The 10,888-nt window shown below is 32.7% G+C and overlaps 1 protein-coding gene across 4 annotated transcripts in view; it reads right to left on the bottom strand.

Moving 5' to 3' along the window:
- LOC132795176 (serine-rich adhesin for platelets) overlaps nt 1-10,888 on the bottom strand; it is a 128,251-nt gene that overhangs the window by 114,742 nt on the left and 2,621 nt on the right. For 3 of the 4 annotated variants that reach the window (XR_009633422.1, XM_060805734.1, XM_060805736.1), the window contains exon 2: nt 10,279-10,784. The gene's annotated coding sequence lies outside the window, so the exon portion shown is untranslated. The remainder of the gene's footprint in view (nt 1-10,278; nt 10,785-10,888) is intronic. The other variant, XM_060805735.1, reaches the window with a different exon arrangement.

Below are 10,888 nucleotides of genomic sequence, written 5' to 3'. Positions count from 1 at the left end.
CGAAAAATTGCAAGCGGAGTGTAAAATTTATGATAAAAACGTGCGACGCTGATAAGAAAAACCGGAAGCGTGGCCACGGGGCAACAAAAAAAAGTGCTGTGTGTGTGTGTGTGCTTCATAAAAACTGCAAGGCGGAGGCGGAGGCGGATGTATAGCAGCGTTCGTTGGTGCTGGGTGCTGACAGGAAGTGCACGGCATGGTCAGACAACTCGGCGACCGCCTCTTGACTCCAACGGGGGGCGTGGCATCTTGTTGCTCGTTAGGCTAATAACGAGAGGAGCGCTCGTGGCGCCGACGACGACGCCGCCGCATGCAGATTTACGGCGATGATACAGAAGCCAAAAATTGCAGTGCACGGCAAAAGTGTTGATAGCCACTGAGAGGAGGAGCAGAAGAAGGAGGAGGCAGTCATAAAACGCCAAAAGGCGTCATAGGAGAGGGGCAACGACTAGCAAATACCCTGCGCACCTCAAATTCTATTTACTTACTCAAATTTTGTTAGCTGATGAATGAAACTACATACTGACTGATAAAAGACCACTTTCTAAGATGAAGAATATTCGTCTTAAAAATTGTGTTCTTAAAATAAGATCACTTGCGGAACAAAGTCTTATATCAAGTTGCTCTTGAAATCTAAATGTGTTTTCTAACATTAAGATTTTCATATTTCTGAAGCACTTTTTAGACCAAGATTTTTGCAACTTTTTTTCTGTATAGATGATGAATGATGAATGAAACTACATACTGACTGATAAAAGACCAATTTCTAAGATGAAGAATATTCGTCTTAAAGATTGTGTTCTTAAAATAAGATCACTTGCGGAACAAAGTCTTATATCAAGTTGCTCTTGAAATCCAAATGTGTTTTCTAACATCAAGATTTTCATATTTCTGAAGCACTTTTTAGACCAAGATTTTTGCAACTTTTTTTCTGTATAGATCGTTGGCATAGCCGCTGCTGGTGCAATGCTATTTATACAGGGTATTTAAAGAGCCCAACGTGCGAGCGTTTGAGCGCGCTGGCAGAGCAGCTTTAAAAAGTGTAGGTGGCAAGTGGCTGATGGCTGTTGGCAGTTGGCGCAGGTGGCAATTGGCCTCATCACTTCAGCACCGTGGGCGATGCAATCATGCCGATACTTTGAGGCAATGCCAGTCCTGATGCCTATGTATGTGTGTGTGTCTGTGAGTGTGTGTGTGCGTTTGAGGTACTTCAGGTTTTTCCTTTATATACCCTCGGCTCAGTTGAATGTGACTAAAAAGTGGCAGCACTTTTTGACTCTACAAAGTACGCATGTTGCTGCTGATCAACAACATTTTGGCTATCCCTTTAAATATGGCTCAACTACAGACGATAATAAAGCTGAAGAGTTGACATTCTATTTTATGCAGTTTCTGTTATTTTAACACAGACGAAGTTTATAATTATAAATCACACTTTTCATGCAAATACATAACACAAAAATCTAGTGTAAAAATGTAAAAATAATATGAAAAGTAAATATGCATCCAAAAATTTAGATTATTGTTGTGTGTCCATATATTATATAGTATGTATATCATAATTAGCAAACAAACGTGACCGCATTTGGTTTTAAATATCCTTTACTTTGTTGTATGGTCACACTTTATTTTAACTTTTTCTTTGTTTGGACATTCGGCAACGCATAACGGAAATATGAGTTCATTGTATATATTTAAAACTAAATTTATGTTTTGTATATTATTTGGAAACGAATATTGATAATAATAACAATAATTATATTTAATAAAAAACGTAAATAATATATTTTAAAAAAATATTTAAAACTTTGTTTTTTATTATTATCATATTTAAAGTAGGTATTCAGTTTAAAAGGAAAGAAAAGTAATTATAAATGCGTTTAAATACAAAATGGTTCAGTTAAGAAAAAAAAATACATGAAAATATATGTATATAAAAAATATAAACAAATAAATATATGTTATTTAATGTAATTGAATTATAAACATATATAATTTTTGTATAATTATTGTATTTGATTTAATTTTTAAACTACACCACAATAATAAATAATAATAGTAAAACTAAAAAATAACAAAATACATATATTAAATTCATATAAAAAATTAAGATTATAAAGAATACTAAAATAAATAAGGAAAATAAGAACAACGTAATATTCAATACATACAAAAATGGATGAAACAAAGAATATACCATATATATTAAATTATGACAAACATAAATGAATTTCAGTCTATATTTATTTATTTAAAGGTTAGCTATAATTAAAATTAATACTAACGCTATTGGTAAAGCAATGGCAGCGAAGGCCTTCAGCTTTTCAGTCTATATATAGATACTAAAATATATAAAGAAATAAAAAAACAACTAAACATTAAATAAAAACTATATATTACGAAATGTAGCTAGTAGTTGTAGCTGTAGTTTGAGCAAACATTCGATAGTTAGGTTGGGTTGGCAGCACTGTGCAATACGAAGAAGTTGGCAGAAGAAAGAAAAAATATAATAAATAGTGTCATAATTGGAAAACAGGAAAAACGACTGATTCAAGAAAGTTTCAATCTTTATAGTAATAAAGACAGCAAAAATAACTATTTCAACATTTAATACTGAGTGCTTCAAAGTCTAGCACACTCAATTAGAATGCCGCTATCGAGTTTTAGTTCAGCAGAAAGAGAAGAGGAGAAGAGGAGGGCAGGCCGGCAAAGGCAGGTGGTATGCAGGTCTGGTTGGCAGAGTCCTGTTTGTGCCTGGCGGACGTGTGCATTGCTGTTTTGATTAAAAGCATCGGCCACTTTGAACTTTACGCTGTGGCACGGCAGCAGCAAAGTGCAGTCAGTGCATGTTACGACGACTAAACTGGCAACGGGCAACTAGCAACTGCATCTAATTTCATTTGCATTCCGAGGGCCATGAAATTCGATCATACGGCCGATAGTTGTTTGAGGCAAAAAAAAAACGGAAAAAAGAAAACAAAGTTTAAGCAGACGTCACAATGCGACTTGATGAAGGACACACGCCATGAAGAACATTTGTTGGCAATTAACCTTTTGGCCAGCTTTTGAGGCGTATGGGGCGTGGCTAGGTTTTTTGTGGGTTTTTGTGCGGAGACAAACAAAAGTTAAGAAGAAATACGTATCCGTTTCAATATGTCGACACTCGACTCGACAAGCGAGGCCAAGTTGAGGCAGCGCTGAAATTCCCAAAACTAATCAGCACGAAAAACGTGGCGCACCCAACGACGACATGTGCTAAATGAATCAAACGGACAGCAGACACATACAGATAGATATATCAAATGATATGGCATACATGGTTGAGGCCGACGCACGTCAGTTTGCTTATACTACCAACAACCAGTAGCCGCTGCTAGTGATGGCAAAACAAAAGTTTATTAATCGAAACGTGTTTGAAGGAACATATAACTAATTGATTCAGGAATCAATTGATAGTTTTATGTATATAATAAACTAAATCTTTCAACACATATTTTAATAAGCAAGCAAACATTGATAGCAAGGTAAGACAGAAGCTGAAAACAACCAATAATAAAATAATATTATAATATATATGATTTTAATATGATTATTACATTTTTCTATGAAATGTAATTTATAACTTCAACGATTATTGAATATCATGCGATTACTTGTGCCATCACTAGGCGCCGCTATCAGTTGCTGTCAGTTGCAGCCCTGACACTAGCGCAGCCCTTTGCTCAGCATTGCCAGACGCTACGCCTCCCCTCTGCACAAGCAAGTAATAGCACGCATTTTCAATGGATCGTTGCTGTTGTAAACTTGTCTCATAAACGAAACTGAAGAAGCCAGCGCAGCGCAGCGCAGCGCAGCGGAGAAGCGAAGGGTGAGTGTGAGTGTGAGTGAGAAGTCGAGTCGGTGCACACAAAAAACCATTAATCAAATGTCTGACTGTCTCAATGTCTGTTGCTCCTAAGCCTTCATGCTGCTGCCGCTGCTGTTGCTGCTGTGACTGTGAATGCCGCGTGGCATTTTGCGACAGCCAGACAGGCAGGCAGGAAACGGAAGTGTTACACACTAAGCCATTTTGTCTGTACCGTTTGTCATGTCAGAGGAGCATCACAAAAAAAACAAGAAAAACTAAAATATTACATGTTAGCCCCTCGAGTACAAGCGAATGGTAAAGACACTGTAAGTAAAATACAAATTAATAATAATAATAATAATAATAATAATAATGATAATGATAATGATAATGATAATGATAATGATAATGATAATGATAATGATAATGATAATGATAATGATAATGATAATGATAATGATAATGATAATGATAATGATAATGATAATGATAATGATAATGATAATGATAATGATAATGATAATGATAATGATAATGATAATGATAATGATAATGATAATGATAATGATAATGATAATGATAATGATAATGATAATGATAATGATAATGATAATGATAATGATAATGATAATGATAATGATAATGATAATGATAATGATAATGATAATGATAATGATAATGATAATGATAATGATAATGATAATGATAATGATAATGATAATGATAATGATAATGATAATGATAATGATAATGATAATGATAATGATAATGATAATGATAATGATAATGATAATGATAATGATAATGATAATGATAATGATAATGATAATGATAATGATAATGATAATGATAATGATAATGATAATGATAATGATAATGATAATGATAATGATAATGATAATGATAATGATAATGATAATGATAATGATAATGATAATGATAATGATAATGATAATGATAATGATAATGATAATGATAATGATAATGATAATAATACAAAAATCAAAGTAATAAAAATAATACTGAATAACAGCCAGCTTGCCATATAAGAAATACATTTTAAACAATAAATCGGGTTTACAGTGTATTAAAATGTCGGTTAGTCGCCTCCAAGCGTTAACTCCCGACTCGGCTCAAGTTTTGTTAAAATATTTTTGCATCGCATTTCAGATAGTTGGGCGAGAGAGCATTTCCCTTGTTTTGTTGTTGGGCAAATAGAAAAATTACACACGCACATTTATAAATATTTATTTGCCAGGCGTGCGTGTGTGTGTGTGTGAGCAAGTGTGTGTGTGTGTGTAAGTGCAGCTGTTGGCCAACCTTAACTTTTGGCTGCCTGCTCGCATATCCTTTTGTGCTGCTTCGGTCGAAGCCAAAAGTTTTTGTATAGTTTTAGTCTCGACCTCAACTCGTCGACTAGCTTGTTTGACACGCACACTAATAGATGCAAATACATACATTAGACACACACACACACACGCACACACATAGAGAGAGAAGGCGACAACTTTATTGAGAACATGTGTTTGCGCATTTAGTTGCCAATGGGCCCAAGACTTTGATGAAGTGTGAAAAAAGAAAAATACCAAAAAAAAAAAGAAAAAAAAAGTAGAAAATACGCAAAGCCAAGTGCATAAAGTTGAGCCCAAGCAGATTCGACGTCGACTTCGACTTCGACTTGGACTTGCAAATCAAAAGGTCTGACAGGCGTGGCAATCTGTTTTGTTTGGCTTTAAGTGCCAGGTGGCTTTGCCACTCAACTGAACTCAACTCTGAGGTGAGCAGAGGACTGAGACGAAGGCTGAGACCACTTCACATAACTACAACAAGTGTCCAAGTCAATCGCCCTAAGGCTTAACGCAGAGTCAAAACATAAGCAGCACACACACACACACACAGTAAATAAAAGAAGGAAATGTTGAAAGAAAAAGAAAGAAATAGTTGAACAAGTCCAAGTGTTGTTCTCGGGCTCGAGCAAATCTATGCTCACACTAATTGCGAATTACAAGCTGGAACTTGTCTTCCTGTTGGGATTTGCCTTTGACGAATTTGCGAAGCCAACAATTCCGAACTGCCAAAACAACTTAAAAAAGGTGGCAATAAAGTTTGGCCTAAGCTGCTTTTATATTTGTATAGTATTTATGGCAAGCTCAGAGAAAATTCTTGTGTTTATTATATTTATATTAAATTGTTGTATTACGTGTCTCAAAATATCCTTTTATCATATTTCGGAATTATTTTATTATTATTATATTATTTTAATTTCTTTTTTGCAGAGATTAACTTAGTTGCTTCAAAAATTCCTTTACTTATTTTTATAAATTTTTAGTCCCTATATTTACTTATAAGAAGAGTTTTATTTTTGGTATATTTTCCACTCGATGGTACATTTTCAATGTATCAATATATGAAGTATATAACCTTTGATATATTTTTAGTAATTCTGGTATTATTTGGTACTTAATGGTATATTTTAAATCAATATTCCAAATATAGTATTTAGTATATTTGTAGTTACTCTGATATATTTTATTACTCAATTGTATATCAAATATATACCAAGGTATATTTTCAGTATTTTTGGAGTATATTAATTCGGTATATTGTATTTTTGGTTACCGCACTGTTTTGCTTTCGTTCTCAATGTATAGTGAGTATCTCACAGTGGAGCACACTCGACTGTTATTTTTGTTGTTTATGTTAAATTTTTATTTAGAGATGTTCTAAAGATTTTTATTGGTGAATTTTGCATTTGAATGCAATTCATTATTTAGTAATTTGCAAAACAATAAATTTGCCATTTTCATTCTCAAATATTTAGCTTGTTAATTCTAAATTTCGCTATCTGCATATAAATTTTAACTCATCACTTTGTTTATATTTTATATTTAAGTACGTTAATGAACGATTTTCCGCATTCGAATGGAATTTTTGTTATGTTGTAAATTTCGGAAAACCAACTTTTCTGTTATTTAACTCATTTATTTTAGAATGCAATAAATGTCTACTAAAATTCACAGCAAAATGGGTACAACAAGAATTTAAATGAAATTAAAAGGGAAAATAATCAATTTATCAATTCAGTTAAACATAAAAATAATTGGAAAATATATAAAGTCCCATGTTAAAGAATGTTCTTACTGTCATTATCAACCATAACTAAACAAAACAGTTTAAGCAGCTCGGGGCAAATTTATTGGTTATTGGTTATTAAATCAACAAAATGAAAATAGGTATTATTAGAATTTGAAAATGATTTTTTTTTCGCATTTTATTCGCTTTAGAAAGCATCAAATGACGGGCAAATGAAGTTATTAGAAAAATACGATTTATTATGAACACAAAATAAAACCAAATAAAAATGGCAATTTTTCTGAAATTGGAATGGAATACGAATTTTGTGTGCATTGAGAGAAGCATCGCGTTTGCATTTCATTTTAATTATGAGTTAAAACGTTTCACGCCCAGCTGATTTATGTATTCATTTATTTATTTATTTATGGATTTATAACATAACATATATGATATTTGCAGCATTTCGTTGATGCTTCGTTGATTTTGTTGCCATGTTTTTAATGCTCGTGTCAAGAGCAAATCAAGAGAGTGTGCAAAAGTCGATTAAATGCAACTTTCGATTTTAGTATTTATTTATTTACAGGGTATTTGCTCATTGCTCGGCAAGTTCTAAACGCTTTTGTAAATGACATTTTCATTTAATTTTCTTCAATTTTGTGTTGGCAATTTGCTGTCGTTGTTGTTGTTGTTGTTGTTGTTGCTGCTGTTGTGTGTCAGTTATTGGATTTCATACAAAGTTTTTGGCCAAATGTTATTCAATTAAACAAATTATTTAGCTTGGCATTTTAATTAGCATTTCACATTTTGCCTGTGTTGAAGGTTTTGCAATTTGATTTCGTTATGGTTTTCCTCTCTCTCTCTCTCTCTCTCACTCTCTCTCTCTATCTGTGTGTTTCTCCTTCTCTGTCAATAACCAAAAACATTTCGCCCCATTTAATTCAATTTTCATTATGAATGACACACACATTCGCACACACACACTCGTTGCATTGCAGCATTGAAATGTAGTGTGTGTGGCAGCACAGGAAACATCGGCTATTGCCAGGGATTGATGCAAATATAATACCCTAAGAGGAAGTGCCCAATGGCAGCAGACCAAATGAATGTAACACTGACATTTCCTGTGTTCCGCAACTGAGTTTCACTTCACTCTCGCCTTTAAATTCAAAATCATTTAAATAGTAAATTGAAGCTTTTTCTGAATTTCTTGTTTGTTTACAAAAAAAAAATACTTTATTCAAAAATATATTTAAATTCCACACGAACTAATTTGAAATATTTTATTTTTATTATTGAAAATGTACACAAAATGTTATTAAAAAGTCGTAAGAATTGAGTTCACTTAAAGTCGAAACTAAAATATAACAAAAGAATATTTCAGTTAAGTTAAATTCCAAGAAAATGCTCAAAGATATTTTTAATTATTAAAAACTTACTGAGCAATTTAAATGCCTTAAGAGTAAATTAAATTTTTGAATGACATTTTTCAAATACTTTTTCTGATACATTGAAAAATGTAACGAACTTAAATAAAATGGTCATGAAACTATAAAGTTTCATAGAACACGCTTAACTTGAATTTCATATTGAATTTTCATAACAGAAGAAGTTTAAGACAAAAAAAGAACAATCGGGAATTGAAAACAAAATTAAAAACATATGCACAAATAAAATGCAAATAGCTGAAACTGATATTTGCAATGTTGAATTGACTTCGGAGAGAAATACCAAAAAAACAAATAAGTCGAATGTGCTCGACTATAAAATACCAGCTACACATGTTCAATAAAAATATACCAAAAATATACCAAAAGCCAAATTTTGTACATCATTATTGTACTTCATTCAGAAACTACCTTATTCTACATATACTAAAAATATACCGCAAAAATACTAAAATATACCTCCGGCGATATCTGGTGTATCTATATTATACATATATCTATATTATACTATATTCTACAGTCGAATGTGCTCGACTATAAAATACCAGCTACACATTTTCAATAAAAATATACCAAATTAATACACCAAAAATATACCAAAAGCCAAATTTGGTACATCATTATTGTACTTCATTCAGAAACTACCTTATTCTACATATACTAAAAATGTACCGCAAAAATACTAAAATATACCTCCGGCGATATTATACGAAATTCAAAATATACCATGTCCTACAAATACTGAAAGGATACCACAAAAATACTAAAATACTAATTGGAATATCTATGTATATTGTACTACATATACCAAAAATATACTGCAAAAAAAATAAACTGATGGCTATATTTTGTATATCGAAAATATACCAGATTGTCATCCAAGAAACCAAAAACTCGTAGTATTTTTATCCCTAAATTTCATAATTTCTTAAATAACCTCTACAGTATATTTTGTGATCCCAACCAAATTTTCAGAAACCATAAATACGTAAACAAATTCTAACTTTATTTCTTATAATCTCTGAGGTGCAGTGATAGACGTTATATCGTCTCGTCTGTTGACGCTGATCAAGAATACACATACACATTTTTTTTTGGGTTAAGAGATGCCTCCTTCTGACTGTTACAAACATTCCTGTTATAATACCCTTCTACTCGAATGGGTGGCGGTTATAAATAGAATAAACTGCAACTAAACCAACTTCAATCAAGGACTAATCCTAACTAGTACAAAACAGTGCCACATAATAGTTATTGTATGAGCTGAGCTAAAAGAGTTGACTTGCTTTTAGTCCATACAAATGTTGCATTTAATGGCATTATGTATTCAGTCACGAAATTGTTTTTGCCCATTTTTAAACTGACACGCAAAATAACAATCATTTTAGGCTTATATATATAGAGAGAGGGGGGAAGGGGGGATTTTAGCCGATGTGTCGACCTCATGTCAAGTGTCAGTGTTGTCATCCGTTTGACAATTTATGTTTCATTTGATTATTGTTATTATAATTGTTTGTGTATTTTGTTGTTATTATTGTTATTGTTGGAAGTACATGTTGTTTTTACACATGCATTTTGTGCTTTTACCTCTCGAAGCGAATCTGTGCAGATTTTAATTATGAAATTAATAACAATTATAACGAGTCGAGTGTTTGTTTAACATAATTACATTGCCTCAATTAATATGTCCATCTAAAAATACAAACAAAAAACGAAAAACGGGAAAAACAACTGCGAGACTTTTGAAAGTAAAACAAAGTTTGTTTTTTTTTTTGAACTAGCTAAATTGTTCAATTAAATGCAAGGTGAAAAGCATTTGTAGAATTTATCAATGTTGTTTTTGAGTGAAAATGCTGCGTCGTGAAAGGAAAAGCCTATAAATGAAAAGAAGAAACGAAAATTTTCACTCACCCATCAAGCGATGCGATACGATGCGAAGCGAGGATCAATTAACACGAGTTTTGTTGTTTTGTTGTTTGTTGTTGTTTGTTGACTCTCGACTCCGCAATCGTCGTCGTCGTTGTCGTCATACGCTGCGTATGCGTGATGACTTGTTTTGCTTGCTCTGTGTCGTTCGATTTCAATTTCAATGTCAATCTTGTTGCTGTTGCTGCTGTTGTCCACTTCGATTGTTGTTGTTGTTGTTGTGGATAGTTCAACAAAACGCTTGACGTTGATTTGAAGTTGGGGAGTTTGATGATGACACAAATAAAGTCATTGCACATGCAACTTAATATTTGCACAAAATGTTCACATTTCTCCCACTCTCCCTCACTCGCTATCTCTTTCGTTCGCACTGTTTGTCAATAGTATTGCCGTTTCCCTCAGTTCATTTGTTCAACTGATTTGCGTTCTGCGAGTGTAAGCAATATTTCAAATTGCTGTCGCTGTTATTGTTGTTGTTGTTGCTGTTTTTGCTGTTGTTGTCGTAGGACACAGAATGGAAATGAAATTAAAATTAAAATTAAAACAAATTGCCAGCTAAATAAAACATAAAATATATATATGGTGGGGGATCAAA

This window comes from Drosophila nasuta, chromosome X, assembly GCF_023558535.2.
Source record: "Drosophila nasuta strain 15112-1781.00 chromosome X, ASM2355853v1, whole genome shotgun sequence".
In the NCBI taxonomy this organism is placed as follows: Eukaryota; Metazoa; Arthropoda; class Insecta; order Diptera; family Drosophilidae; genus Drosophila; species Drosophila nasuta.
The sequence above is the reverse complement of the archived record's forward strand: the minus strand, read 5'-3'. Positions and strand labels throughout refer to the sequence as shown.